The following is a 15,780-nucleotide window of genomic DNA, read 5'->3' as shown; positions in this document are numbered from 1 at the left end:
CTCACTCTCTCTCTCTATCTCTCCCTCAGCTCTCACCAATAGTGATCACAGGCAGCGTCACAGAAAATGTTTGTTTGTAACAAAGGGGGAGATGTCATGCCCAGACAGTGGGCACTAGGACCCATGGGGTCAAGGATGTGGGGAGGGGACACCGGACACCACATCCGGTCAAGGGGCAGGGGAGGGAACATTCCAGGGGACGAAGCGCAGGGGTAGGACGCAAGGCGAGCTGTGCCACAACGAAGAATAAACATATCTGAAGAAAGCAACGGTGTCGCATGATCCTTGGAGGACCAGCACAATAATACACTCTACAAGGAGGATTGTCTTCGTTTCTGGCACATCAGATACACTTTCAGCCTTAGGCCAGGTTATCAAAGTAGCAGGAACGTCTCCTGATGTGACTGATTCGCCAGAGGCTAAGTAAGTTTTGCACTGAAAAGAGTGAGTGATTATGGAATCAGCTGAACGCGAGTCTAGGTCTCGCCATGGAACTGCGTCAGAGGCAGCGATTAATTTTGTGGAACGTAACACAGTGATACAAAGGTGCGCTGTCAGTTTAACTCCTAGAATTCTTTTAGAAGCTGAAGGTCAGAAGTATATGTCTCTCTTTCTCGCACACACATGCGCACACACACGCACGTACACACATACACTGTCTCTCTCCCTCCCCCTCTCTCTCACACACACACGCACACACTCTCTCTCCCTCTCTCTCTCACACACACCTTGCTGCGTCACGTACATCAACTGCAACTGGGGGAAATCTTATCTAGGCAATAGACATGATAACATTTGTCCTCGTAGATGTCACAATCACGAGAATATAAAACTAATTACTCAATATCCCTTTATTCGGCTAGCAAGGCATAAAAGTACACAACATGTACACGTATTTCAAAACAGATAAAAATAAATAAAAACAACTGGGGATCATATTCGAAACAGGTCAAATATCAAGATGGTTATCATTCTAATTTTTCTAACACTCTTAGACACCATAACTTATCTTACCATTGTAACGCCTCTCTTATCAGGTCGATGCTAACTGAACCTATCAAGTTTCCAGATCATTTGCAACTATAAGGGTTCATGCCAGTATTGCTCTATTTTATAGTTAATAGCACACACTATCACTGCCCAAAAAGACTTCACCGGAAAGAGACAGACCTATAGTGACTGGTGCATTTAAATACAAAACTATTATTAGAGCATTTTAAAGTGTGCAATTTAGAAATCATTAGCCAGCAATTCATTTCATAATGCACTGTATGAAACCAAATCAAAACAGCAGCGGGAAATCCACATTTCGGATAAGTCAAACTATAAGCCTAATTACATCTTCAGATAATTAGAAAGAATTTGCTGCGCCATATGTCTTCCTTATTCTTAGAAATTTAAATGTGGAACACCTTACATCATATACTTAAATGTATAGTGTTGCTTCAATATGAGTCGTTTAGGGTGCAAATGGGTACTGACCTCTGATCATGGGGCAAATAACAGTAACATGCGAACAGCACACTCTGCACTCCTGGTCAAACATAGTCTGTTAAATTGAAAGAATATTTATATGGTCATCATAGCTGGTAATTAAAGTTGTCATACATTTCTTTTCATCCTGTTTTAGAAAATATAAATTCCTTGTGTTGAATCGTTACACGCTGTGATATTATATTTACAGCAGATCCCAATGCATTTCAGGACTGGCGCTCCGTCAGGGGAAATTCTGCAATGTAATAAGTTGGCCTGGTATATGATGTCCACTAATTAAAGTGATTCAGAAAAGGGGGTGGTGATGAACAGAGTGTCTGAATTAAGCAGACCACTCTTACCCAGTCCAAAGATCAGGGCTTGATCCATCACCTTTTTTTAGCTCACTGCACCATCCCAGCTCAGAACTTGGCTATATGCAAATTAGTCCGACCCTGGCCCAGTGCATCATGGGAACAGGGCAGACCAAACTACCAAGCCAATTCTTATACTGGGAAGGAAACAAGCTACCGGGGACCGGTTTCTGGCATTTCAGCCGTCTTCGGCCCGGCTTGCTTGAATCCTGATGGTGCAATGAGCTAAGGACTCACATCTGAGTATACCCTTCCACGCTTATGGTGGACAAAAATGATTCAGAAAAAGGGGTGGTGATGAACAGAGTGTCTGAACTAAGCACACCACTCTTACCCAGTCCAAAGATCAGGGCTTGATCCATCACCGTTTTTTAGCTCACTGCACCATCCCAGCTCAGAACTTGGCTATATGCAAATTAGTCCGACCCTGGCCCAGTGCATCATGGGAACAGGGCAGACCAAACTACCAAGCCAATTCTTATACTGGGAAGGAAACAAGCTACCGGAGACCGGTTTCTGGCATTTCAGCCGTCTTCGGCCCGGCTTGCTTGAATCCTGATGGTGCAATGAGCTAGGGACTCACATCTGAGTATACCCTTCCACGCTTATGGTGGACAAAAATGATTCAGAAAAGGGGGTGGTGATGAACAGAGTGTCTGAATTAAGCAGACCACTCTTACCCAGTCCAAAGATCAGGGCTTGATCCATCACCGTTTTTTAGCTCACTGCACCATCCCAGCTCAGAACTTGGCTATATGCAAATTAGTCCGACCCTGGCCCAGTGCATCATGGGAACAGGGCAGACCAAACTACCAAGCCAATTCTTATACTGGGAAGGAAACAAGCTACCGGGGACCGGTTTCTGGCATTTCAGCCGTCTTCGGCCCGGCTTGCTTGAATCCTGATGGTGCAATGAGCTAGGGACTCACATCTGAGTATAACCTTCCACGCTTATGGTGGACAAAAATGATTCAGAAAAGGGGGTGGTGATGAACAGAGTGTCTGAATTAAGCAGACCACTCTTACCCAGTCCAAAGATCAGGGCTTGGTCCATCACCGTTTTTTAGCTCACTGCACCATCCCAGCTCAGAACTTGGCTATATGCAAATTAGTCCGACCCTGGCCAGTGCATCATGGGAACAGGGCAGACCAAACTACCAAGCCAATTCTTATACTGGGAAGGAAACAAGCTACCGGGGACCGGTTCCTGGCATTTCAGCCGTCTTCGGCCCGGCTTGCTTGAATCCTGATGGTGCAATGAGCTAGGGACTCACATCTGAGTATACCCTTCCACGCTTATGGTGGACAAAAATGATTCAGAAAAGGGGGTGGTGATGAACAGAGTGTCTGAAATAAGCAGACCACTCTTACCCAGTCCAAAGATCAGGGCTTGATCCATCACCGTTTTTTAGCTCACTGCACCATCCCAGCTCAGAACTTGGCTATATGCAAATTAGTCCGACCCTGGCCCAGTGCATCATGGGAACAGGGCAGACCAAACTACCAAGCCAATTCTTATACTGGGAAGGAAACAAGCTACCAGGGACCGGTTTCTGGCATTTCAGCCGTCTTCCGCCCGGCTTGCTTGAATCCTGATGGTGCAATGAGCTAGGGACTCACATCTGAGTATACCCTTCCACGCTTATATTGGACAAAAATGATTCAGAAAAGGGGGTGGTGATGAACAGAGTGTCTGAATTAAGCAGACCACTCTTACCCAGTCCAAAGATCAGGGCTTGATCCATCACCGTTTTTTAGCTCACTGCACCATCCCAGCTCAGAACTTGGCTATATGCAAATTAGTCCGACCCTGGCCCAGTGCATCATGGGAACAGGGCAGACCAAACTACCGAGCCAATTCTTATACTGGGAAGGAAACAAGCTACCGGGGACCGGTTTCTGGCATTTCAGCCGTCTTCGGCCCGGCTTGCTTGAATCCTGATGGTGCAATGAGCTAGGGACTCACATCTGAGTATACCCTTCCACACTTGTGGTGGACAAAATTGATTCAGATTGATAGTTTAGTCTGCCCTGTTCCCATGATGCACTGGGCCAGGGACAGACTGATTTTGCGTATAGCCAGGTTCTGAGCTGGGATGGTGCAGTGAGATAAATAACGGTGATGGATCAAGCCCTGATCTTTGGACTGGGTAAGAGTGGTCTGCTTAATTCAGACACTCTGTTCATCACCACCCCCTTTTCTGTATCGTTTTTGGCCACTATAGGTGTGGCAGGGTATACTCAGACATGAGTCCCTTTCTCACTGCACCATCAGGATTCAAGCAAGCCGGGCCGAAGACGGCAGAAATGCCAGAAACCGGTCCCCTGTAGCTTGTCTCCTTTCTGGTGAAGAATTGGCTTGGAAGTTTAGTCTGCCCTGTTCCCATGATGCACTGGGCCAGGGACAGACTGATTTGCATATAGCCAGGTTTTTAGCTGGGATGGTGCAGTGAGATAAATAACGGTGATGGATCAAGCCCTGATCTTTGGACTGGGTAAGAGTGGTCTGCTTAATTCAGACACTCTGTTCATCACCACCCCCTTTTCTGTATCGTTTTTGGCCACTATAGGTGTGACAGGGTATACTCATACATGAGTCCCTTTCTCACTGCACCATCAGGATTCAAGCAAGCCGGGCCGAAGACGGCTGAAATGCCAGAAACCGGTCCCCTGTAGCTTGTCTCCTTTCTGGTGAAGAATTGGCTTGGTAGATTAGTCTGCCCTGTTCCCATGATGCACTGGGCCAGGGACAGACTGATTTGCATATAGCCAGGTTCTGAGCTGGGATGGTGCAGTGAGATAAATAACGGTGATGGATCAAGCCCTGATCTTTGGACTGGGTAAGAGTGGTCTGCTTAATTCAGACACTCTGTTCATCACCACCCCCTTTTCTGTATCGTTTTTGGCCACTATAGGTGTGACAGGGTATACTCATACATGAGTCCTTTTCTCACTGCACCATCAGGATTCAAGCAAGCCGGGCCGAAGATGGCTGAAATGCCAGAAACCGGTCCCCTGTAGCTTGTCTCCTTTCTGGTGAAGAATTGGCTTGGTAGATTAGTCTGCCCTGTTCCCATGATGCACTGGGCCAGGGACAGACTGATTTGCATATAGCCAGGTTCTGAGCTGGGATGGTGCAGTGAGATAAATAACAGTGATGGATCAATCCCTGATCTTTGGACTGGGTAAGAGTGGTCCGCTTAATTCAGACACTCTTTTCATCACCACCCCCTTTTCTGTATCGTTTTTGGCCACTATAGGTGTGGCAGGGTATACTCAGACATGAGTCCCTTTCTCACAGCGCCATCAGGATTCAAGCAAGCCGGGCCGAAGACGGCTGAAATGCCGAAAACCGGTCCTCTGTAGCTTGTCTCCTTTCTGGTGAAGAATTGACTTGGTAGTTTAGTCTGCCCTGTTCCCATGATGCACTGGGCCAGAGACAGACTGATTTGCATATAGCCAGGTTCTCAGCTGGGATGGTGCAGTGAGATAAATAACGGTGATGGATCAAGCCCTGATCTTTGGACTGGGTAAGAGTGGTCTGCTTAATTCAGACACTCTGTTCATCACCACCCCCTTTTCTGTATCACTAATTAAAGTGGGCACCTTGCACCAGTCCAAAGAACCCTTATGGTGATTTAAGAGGTCAAAGATAACCTTAGAAAGTTTTCCAAGTGGCAGCTGTGGAGAGCAGCCTTCAGGCTTAGTCTTGAAGGAATGTTAAGAAGATTGTTTTACAAGATTGCAAGCTTATTGTATTGGTTAAATGAAAGGAGAACCACAAAGTAGTTATATAAATATGTATTTATTGTTATAACACACCTTAAATACCTCACAGTATCTGCTACATGCAGATAAACACAAAGTACACAATACTATAGCATAGAAACAAACGTAAGTTGCATCAATACACAGTAAGCTCCAGGGGGAGATAGTGGTATAAGAACTACGACTCGAGCCAAGGCAGTGTCTAGAGGGTATAGAATCGCTGGGACCTCAAGGAACCACCCAAGGGGCCTCATTTATGAAAAGTGACGCATCGCTGCGTGAAAACAGCGATGCGTCACTTTTCACTGCGCACTCCTTGCGACTCCAATGATGCGTCATATTTAATGTATGACGCATCATGTCGCAAGGACTTACAGATACGTCAGTATTTCTGATGCATCTGTAAGCGCAAAAGTGACGCATTGCTGGAGTGTGTCACAAAAGTGATGCAACTCCAGCAATGCGTCCTTTCACATGGGGAAAGCCCCATGTGAAAGGGCTTGCATCAGTCTTACGCCTGCTGTGAGGCAGGCGCAAGATTTTGACGCACCAGCATCCTAAAAGTGACGCAGTGAAATCTCATAGATTTCACTGCGTCACTATTACGAGTCTTTTTGCGGGGGAACGCCCCCTCTGCATACATTATACCTGACGCAAGTATAATGTGGCGCAGGGGTTTAAAAAGTGACGCATCTACCTAGATGCGTCACTTTTTAAATATGGCGCAACAAGGCGCATTTTGTACGCCGCTAGTGCGTCACAAAAAGTGACGCACCGGCGGCGCAAAACTGACGCAAGGCCTCATAAATAAGGGCCTAGGTGAGTAAGGAGGGACCGCATGGAGGACGGGTGCAGTGTGAACATGACCGCGTGCTACGTACAATTCAATGGGAGACTTGCAGTTGCAGTTTTAGTGTTTAAGGACCCTTCCCAGTGGATTACAAGGAAACCCTTTGGAACATAGAAGGTTGGAGAGCAACCCCACCCGTGGATACCAAGGTACCAGAGTTACCTATCCCAGGGAAGCCGGGTGCATAGGGCTGAAGTGGCATCGGAAACCGTTGTCGATCTCAATGGGAGTCTTCAAAGAAATGCCACTGCTGGAAAGAAGAAAAGTGGCTGGTGGAACCCACAGGTGAATTCTTGAAGGCAGGAACCTGAAAGCAGAGGGGACAGAGTCTGGGTCACTCAGGGGCTCGGTAGACGAATGCCCACTGATGTTGGGTGCTTCAGGTGTGAAGATTGAGACCATGACTCTGCGGCCATGGGGACCAGGAGATGTCGAGGACAACCAAGAGCCAGATGCGAGCTCTCCGACAAAGGATGTCGATTGTTGAGGGGTCAGTGTCCGGCAGGAGTACCAACAAGCCTTGGCAGCGGCAACCCACAAAGAAGTTCGAAAAAAGTCTGGCCCAGCAAGGACCAGGAGACTATCCACAGCAAGGGGAGTCAGGGCAGGTCTAGAACAACCAGGAGAGCCCAAAAAAGCAGTTTTGTCCCTCAAATGGACCCGCAGGCCAAAGGCACAGAAGTCGCGAGGGGACCTCTAGCAGTTTTACAAAACAGCAGTTTACAGAGCACAATGGGTGAGGAGGCCAAAGTCCTTTGTACAAATAATGCACAGAGGTTGAGGCTATTGATACCCCAATGCACTTAGTTGGGGAATACCAACAAGCATATGCACTTGCAAATGTACGCAGTGCACAGGGGTTCAGGTTATGCATTCCCCACACGGGATACTGGCCTCAAACTCAGTGAGAGGGTAGCTCAACCTCACAGAACCTTTTGTGTTGCTGGAGCCTTCAGAGTCCGAAGGAGCTTAGGATCAGCAGATCAGTCAGTTGTGTTTTGGTGCCTGTGAATGCAGGGGAGTGACTCCTTCACCCCAAGTGAGATACTTCAGTTGTCCTTGATACTCCACAGGTTCTGCGAAGAGCCTGTATGGTGCACAGGCACAGATGATGCTTAGGACGGAGAGAGAGATAAAGTTGGGCCCAGTCAAAGTCCAGGGAAGTCTAGAGTGTCCAGACGGTCGTAGGTCAGTGGTTTCTTGACCAGAATCGTGTCCACATTGAATCTAGGGTACTAAAGCCACGTAAGCCCTTAGGTACCCAAGGAAGAGGGTTGGATAGATTCAGGGGACCCTCCCAGTGGAGGGTCTGGACAATGGGCAGGATAATCCCCTGTCCTTTGTCCAGTTTTGCACCAGAGCGGGAGCCAACGGCTCCAAGGACTGGTTTGAACTGGACTAAAATCAGGGACATCAAGTGTGCCCCAGATGCAGGCTTTCAGGCACTTTGTAAGTGCACCCACCCAGCCCCAATACACTAAATCCTGTCTGGGAGGTGGTCACATCTCCCTGTGACAGGATGCCTATTGTCCTGCCTTCCCCTGCTCGAGCTTGGGTCAGCAGCAGGAGGGCAGAATCATGTCTGTGGTTGGCAGCAACCATTTTGTGCTGCCTGGGTCGAGAAGACTGGTACCGGGAAGACCAGTGACCCCACAAAGCTTGCTTCAGAAGGGTTGAATCGAACCTCCCACACTCGTTTGGAGATATGATTCCAAGGTGTTTGATATCAAACAGAACATGTTTTGTTGCAGCTGATTCCGAGAAAGCATTTTGCTCGGGCATATAATGCACCTCTACCTAGATGTCTAGCTTTGTCACCAACAACCAAAGAGAATGATCACCAAAGGCTGCAGAGGGCCTCTGGTTATGCAGGAGCGCCCTCTCATGTACAACCCAGCAACCTGCCTTCAGGATTGTCAAGGCCTGCAGAGGGGTGACTGATAGGTTTTATTGTAGTGACCTATACATATAGTAAACCTATACCTAAAGTAAGTGGTGCATGCATCATCATACACAGGCCACAATGGCAGGCCTGTGGTGCCATTTTTCCTGGCCTCTCATTTGTGGCATAATATATGCTTCAGCCCATTGGAGGCCTCTGGTGTACCTATGCCCTGGGTACATGGGTACCATATACTAGGGACTGACAAGGGTACCCCAGTATCCAATCTGGAGTATACCGTAGTACATGCATAATACTTTAAGGAGAATGCAGATAGATTGGGGTTCTGATTAGCAGAATCCCAGTCAGACTAGTCAAAACAGTGTAACATCAAGCAAAACGTGGGGGTAACCATAAGAAGCACATCCTACTTTCCTACATAATAGATAACTAGTATTCAAATATTTGAAGATCCAAGAATGGTCATTCATAAAATCAGAGAAAATCCAGTGACCATTAGTACAAACAAGGGTGTAGAAAACTAGGAGAAACAAGTGTAGGTGAATAAACTAGGTAAAAAGATGTGCTGAAAAATAGGTCCGTGACTATTGCACTATTCCAGTATGGCGCTCAAGTTTGTTTCCATATTCACTTGTTTTTCAAAAACACGACCTTAAATGCATAACCAGCAATCACATTTTTATCCGCGCCAGAAGCATTTCACTATATGAGCGTATTTATCTTTGTTTACCGGTACCTATTGTATCAGAATCTGTGAGTACTTTTCTTTTGGTGATGGGATGACTTCTCAACATTTAAACTCCGGTTCTAAATCGGATGCATCTTTCGATTTTTTCTTTATTCAAGTAGTTTGTTTACTGCATTGTGAATGGCACTTGATATGGGTGATGTTGACTTACCATTGTCACTCCCCTGTGTTTCTCACTGTTTCTCAGTTTGTTTGGTTTATGTTAACGCCTGATTCCTTGAATATCTTGGTGACCTTTGGACCTATATTTTTGCACATCTTTTTACCTAGTTTACAGAGATAAATGACAACTTTCATTACCATCTATGATGACCATATGAATATTCTTTCAATCTATATTCTTTCAATCTAAGGGGCATATTACCAACAACTAGCGATATTTATCGCTAAATAATCTTAGCGACATTTTTTCTATTGCCGTGCATCGCCGTATTTTATCGCAAAGATAACGTGCTATTAGCAACGTTTATCTCAAATGGGATAACATTTCCGGCGATAGCGGCTTAATGCGTGAATATTGCTGGAAATCCAGTGATATTCTGACATCAACTCCCATTGGATATACAGGTAAAAAAATACCAAAAAAAAAAGAAAAAGAAAAATTAAGAAATTAAGTAACAAAAAGAGAAAGGAGAGAAAGCATGAGACCAAGATAGAAGGAATGTAAGAAATAAGAAAATAGGAAAAAGGGATGAAAAAAGAAGGCAAAGAAAGAAGGCAAGAAAGCAGGTAAGAAAGAAGAAAGGAAAGATGCAAAGAAAGACAAACAGAAAGGAGAAATGGGAAGCAAGAAAGACAGAAAGAAAGAATGTAGCAAAGAAAGAAAGAAAGATGGAAAGGAATGCAAGAAAGAAATAATGAAATTAAAAGAAAGCAAAAGATGGAAAGAAATAAAGTGAAAAGAAGGAAGCAAAGATAGAAAGTAAGAAGGCAAGGGAGAAAGACAGAAGAAAAGAAACCAAGAATAAAAGTAGAAAGTAAGAATGAAAGAAAGAATGAAGAATGAAATAATAAAAAATGTAAGTGTCACAAGTGCTGCACATTTAACATGATAACATGATAAAAGCTGAAGTTCTCCCTCATCAACGTTTAATTAAGAACCATTTGTGAAACTGAGTCCAGAAATATGTGTTCTGAAGAAATATCTGCTTATGAACGTACATGTATGATATTAAAGCTTTCGGTTTGGAGCCACCCTTGAACCTGTTCCAGGCAGGCCGCTCCACACGCCGCAAAGCATCACCTTTTGTGCCTGTGTCTCCCAGCTCACTGCTGCTGCCACTGCCATTAGTTCATGGCCCTCCTCCACCTGCAGGCTATCACCTGCGCCTCATCCCTGGTGGCCAGTGGTAGGCCGTTCTCTGTTATTGTATTTTATTACGCTTGTATTCTAATTTCTTATTCCTTGTATCTCCTTACATTGTTGTGCCCTTAGTTTCTCCACTCGTTCTGCCCTCTCGTTTCCCGCCGCTGCGTCCCCTACGGCCCGCCCCCCACTAGCCCATTCATCCCGCTCCTGCCTCCCAGCTGCTCCTCCCTCCCACCTCCCCTTCTTATGGCGGGCGCACGCAGCATGAGCGCCGCTGGCGTGCCAAAGGCGCGCCAAAGGCAAATCCGTGTGCGCCCGTCCATGCCTGGACAGCGCCCAGCGCCCGACCCCCTAGCACCCGCGAACGCCACAACACCAGATGCATGTGGCCTGCGCTTACATCTGAGAGAGAGGTCTTGCTTTCACCTAAGGATTTAAACACATAAGCAATACTAAAGTAATAGCAAGCATTTGCAATGCAATAGGTCTCGCATTTGCGAGAGTTTGAGCTATTGGCATTGTAAATGACAATGCTTTTAATTATGTGTTTTGAAAACGTGCAAGCAGTGCTTATAGTCCTTGCTTACGAGAAGCAAGGCTGGCAGTAACTGCGCTTCTTTTACTGCGAGCCTTGCTGCTATAAGTACAAAGTGCATATTTACACATCGTTTGCAAGTTTTCAAAACACATAAATAAAATGTGTTGTCATTTACAATGCCAATAGCTCAAACTCTCGCAAATGCCTAATAGCTTAAAAAGAGGATTAGTGTTAGTGTTTTGTTAGTGATGGTTTGAAGATAGTTGTTTACGAAACTGTGTGTAAAGATGTGTAGTTAAGTATTTTATTGAGGTGGTGATATTGTATGTGATAGTGAGATAGATAGGTGATACAGTAGTAGAGAAAGATAAAGATACAAGACAAGGGGGTATTTGGGGGGAGGGTGTGCAATGTATTAGTGAATAGTGTAAGATGGTGAAGGTAGTATATGTTTGTAGGTAGTTTGGAACAAAGATAGACAATGTGATGGAGGTGTGTTAGATAGACAGACAGACAGTTAGATAGACAGATAGATAGAGTGTTAGACAGACAGACAGACAGTTAGATAGACAGACAGAGTGTTAGGTAGATAGACAGACAGAGTGTTTAGACAGGCAGACAGTTAGATAGAGAGACAGTGTGTTAGATAGACAGTCAGAGTTTTAGATAGTTAGATCGAGTGTTAGGTAGACCTACAGAGTGTTAGACAGACAGACATAGTGTTAGATAGACAGACGGACAGAGTGTTAGATAGACAGACAGAAAGACACAGTGTTAGATAGACAGACAGAGTGTTAGACCGATAGACAGACAGACAGTTAGCGCTAGACAGACAGATAGATGGAGTGTTAGACAGACAGACAGACAGTTAGACAGACAGTGTTAGATAGACAGACAGAGTGTTAGACAGACAGATATATAGATAGAGTGATAGATAGATAGACAGACAGATAGATACACAGACAGTTAGATAGACAGAGTGCTAAATAGACAGACAGAGTGTTAGACAGACAGAGTGTTAGATAGACAGACGGACAGAGTGTTAGAGAGATCGAAAGACAGAGTGTTAGACAGATAGACAGACAGACAGATAGATAGAGTTTTAAACAGACAGTTAGACAGACAGACAATGTTAGACAGTGTGTTAGATAGATGGATAGACAGACAGAGTGTTTAGACAGGCAGACAGTTAGATAGACAGACAGAGTGTTAGATAGACAGGCAGAGTTATAGATAGACAGACCAAGTGTTAGATAGACAGACAGGGAGACAGAGTGTTAGATAGACACATGGAGGTTCCTGCGTGCAAAGCGTTGTGACCTGATTGGGGAAGCCATGGACTTGTGAGGCAGTGCAAGAGTCAAAGTGGCGATTTCCCTATAGTTGTCCCGCACGTCGAACTTTCGAACTTTATTTCCCGGTAGCCTGATCTTCAATAGGTAAATGTCCAGAAAACAAAGTGGGAATGACCATACTAATTATCCTGTGGAAAGAGGAGACGGGCGTTAGTTCACACTGATAACCCCCAGGGTGCGTGCACACTACGATCAGTCACTGAAGTGGGGTGAACAGCCATGGAGCGCCAGGAGGCTCATCATTACCCTTCCAGGCACTTTGCCTTCATTGCAACTCCCAGCATGCCAACTCACATGATATTCAAAACAAATAAAAAGTGCTACATTTCACAAACTTTGTAGTACAGTCGGTAAGAGTACTACATGGTGTAGTGCTACCGATGTAGGCAAGTGCTTCAGCGCCCACACAGAGGTAGGTAACGCTATATAATTGGTACAATAATGTGAATGGGACATTAGGAGCATGCCACGTGCAGCCTGTGCCATCGCTTTACCGAACACCACAGCATTCTATGACAAAAGCACTTCCCTACAGCAGAACACTGAACATGCGATACAGGGGGGTGGAGGGGGGAGCGGGGATGCGTACAGGGGAGAATAACACCCTCAAAGATCCATTACACAACAATGCAGCGCTATAAGACAAAGGCGGTATCCCGAGAAGATTGCACATGATGACACTTGCCAAATGGTTGTTAGGGCACAACACTGCCCCACACAGCCCTAACCGTACCAACAGTAGGGGAACCCCAACAAAAGGAAACCCCGAAAAAAAATGTTCTCTAATAACGAAGGGGCGGGGGAGGGGTGTCTTTTACAATATTGCAAAAATGTCTTCTGATAAAAATAAACGTTAAAATTCAGTGAAAAGACCCACGTTTAACAAATGCCAATCCTATTGTTTCAGATACTCTGTAATAAAAGGGGTACTGTACTGTTTTATAAGCTACATTACAAACTCAAACGTAATATTTGACGGGCTAAGAGCAAAGAAATTACAGCAGAAAATTTGACGGGGTAAACCGGAGAGAGGACAAACATGAAAAACCTGGTCTTCATCATAACTGTCGCTGCAACTATTTGGCCGACCCTTCAATACCTTGTGAAAGGCTCATCCTTGACTGTGGATGCTTGTAGTATCCCAGAAGTAGGAGGCCTCGACAAACGAGTCGGTAAGCTCTCGCACCAACTCCCTTTCTGTGTGGTGGCCAAAACCTAGGCCATTCTACAGAATTAGAAGTAGGGTAATAGGTTTGTATGCACTGGGAAAGGAAGTGTGGGACGGAATGACTTAACGGAAAGCGTGGACAATGGGGTACTAAGGGTACAATTATGTTTGTGATATTGTTTTCAGTTAAGTAACAATATTTTCTGTCTTTCTTATGACGCTTGAGAGCAATCATGGCGGCACAACGTAGATACAAAAAATAAGAATGTCATTCGCATTTCTATGCTCTAAGAGGACGAAGAGTTCAAGCACGTATTTCGGGCGGAGTCCTAGGAGGAATACGATGTAGCTTTCTCTGCTGCATTCCCATTGTTAACATTTGTTGTCACAACAACCCACATAAGCATAAGATGGGAGGATGGTTCTCTGTGGCTCTGAAAGCAACACGTAGATGTGAAGTACCGAGACCTGCTGACATTGGCTATAGGCTCACAGCTGTTATACATTTGCTTTTGTAATTTGCGCACTTGTAATTTTCTCCTCATGTATCTTTACTGTTCCTATTGTGAAGCGCTCTGACGTCTTCGGGTAAAGTCTGCGCTATATAAAAACTATATAAAAACCCTAAAATTAGTTGCATGAAATAATAAAAACTCACCGCCGCAGCCCGGCTTGAACAGGAAGCCAGGCAACCTGTTTTGGGACGGGGACGAGCCGCAAAAAGACAGGAAGCAGACGGGAGCCTACCCCGCGCTCCTGTGCTGAAGCGCTCCTGTGCCCGTCAGCCGGAAGATTTGCGTGTCAGCTAGCGAGGCTCCCGTGCTCGTGGAGAGCCCCGCCTGCTGCTGAGGATGACCCGCTGCCTGCCGAGGGAGAGAGCGACACACGCAAAGAACTCGGTGAGTGGGGTGTGAGAGGGGGATGTGTGCGCGTGCGAGTGTGTCTGTGTGTGTGTGTGTGTTTGTGCGCGTGTGTGCCTGTGTGTGCGCGTGTGTCTGTGTGCCTGTGTGTGCACGTGTGTGTGTGTATGTATGCATGCGTGCGTGTGTAAAAAGAACCCGACGACTGGTGGGGGGATGGAAAGTGAAAGTAACCAGCAGTGGAGACAGGAGATGGGTGTGCGCGCGTGTGTTTCAGTCTGTATGGTATGGGGGCTGGCCGTGCGCGCACGGAAATATGGGCACGGCGCCGTGCGCACCCACGAGGGGGAATCTGAGACAGCAGAGGCGCGGCCCCGAATGCTGTCTCACATTTCCCCAAACACGCCAACAAAAGGTCCTTCGCTTCGCTAGCTCGACCTAAAAAGTAAAACAAAAGCACTGGCACTGAAGGGAAATACCTTGTGGTTGGATGTGCTCATTGTGAAAGAGCAAAATTCAGTCATTTAAAGCGAAATTAACCAGTTGAAGTAGACTGACCCACTGTCCCGTTCTGTATGCTGTAGTGTGTAGAAGTGAAATGTAAATGACAGAACAACAGGAACATGTATGAAGAGACATGACTGAAAGCCTCCAGATTAAAGTGTATTATACATATTTTGAGAAAATCAAAAGGTCTTGGCTAACACCAGACCTAAAAGGGGTCAGCATTTGTGGGTCCTCCTGCCTTGTAAACCACAACCAGAATGCATTTGATCTGATATATTTGCTTCAGTTCTTTCCGTGGTTTATGGCCACATTTAAAGATTAAGCCGAAAATTGCTACTATTGCTCTGCAAAGTGGCTGAGATCTTAAATGAAGTAGGTGGCACTCGTTTAATTTAGAATCAAATGGAATACTCAGGTATTTCAAACTTCTGACTTCCCAAAATGGACACCCCTAATTGAGTAGGGCTTAAATGTAACGTGTTTTAGTCACTAGACAAGATAAATGATTTAGGAAACGTTGCTATTAAATCTAAATCATAAATTAAGAAAGTAAATGAAGCTAGCAAAACTTGTGGCCTGTCAGTGGTTCTCACAAGAAGAGCTGAGTTCTCTGCATACCAGATAATTGGGATGGGGCATTTACCAATTTGCGGAATATCATTCCCTATAATCAATTATGGACTATCCAACCCAGTCATATAATCAAGGAACAAACAGGGGGCCAAAATGCAACCCTGTTGCACTCCACAGTTGGAGCTTATTGATAAGGAGCAGACCCCTTTGGGTTGTAACAGAATTTTGTAGACATTCTCAATGTAACCACCTGAGCAATGAAACAAGGGCCTTCTCCATCCCTAACTTTTCCAATATGGACCATATAACTTAGATTGATTTACTGTAGCACAGGATTGGTCCATACACGCCAAA

This window comes from Lissotriton vulgaris, chromosome 2_1, assembly GCF_964263255.1.
Source record: "Lissotriton vulgaris chromosome 2_1, aLisVul1.2, whole genome shotgun sequence".
Classification (NCBI taxonomy): Eukaryota; Metazoa; Chordata; class Amphibia; order Caudata; family Salamandridae; genus Lissotriton; species Lissotriton vulgaris.
Note: the sequence above shows the minus strand (reverse complement) of the source record.